Consider the following 275-nt stretch of genomic DNA (forward strand, 5'->3'; position numbering starts at 1 on the left):
GGCCCCTGCATCCAGTTGCTAGGAGACCTAGCCCGGACTGACTCAGAGTTTCTGGAACCCTGGGGGTGAGTGTGCCAGCTTTGTGAGGTCATGAAGACCTGCTTTGAGGTGACTTTTTCCAGGCTTCTTTCCTCCTGGCCCCTCCTCTCCAGCTGGGCTCTGGGTCTCATATCCCCACACCTGCTTCAGGGGCCTTGATCCTTTTCCTACAACATCTAACCTCTCCTTCACAAGAGGTGAGTTTTCTCACGCTTTCCTGTGAACACTCACGAATG

This window comes from Halichoerus grypus, chromosome 3 (assembly GCF_964656455.1).
Source record: "Halichoerus grypus chromosome 3, mHalGry1.hap1.1, whole genome shotgun sequence".
Lineage (NCBI taxonomy): Eukaryota > Metazoa > Chordata > Mammalia > Carnivora > Phocidae > Halichoerus > Halichoerus grypus.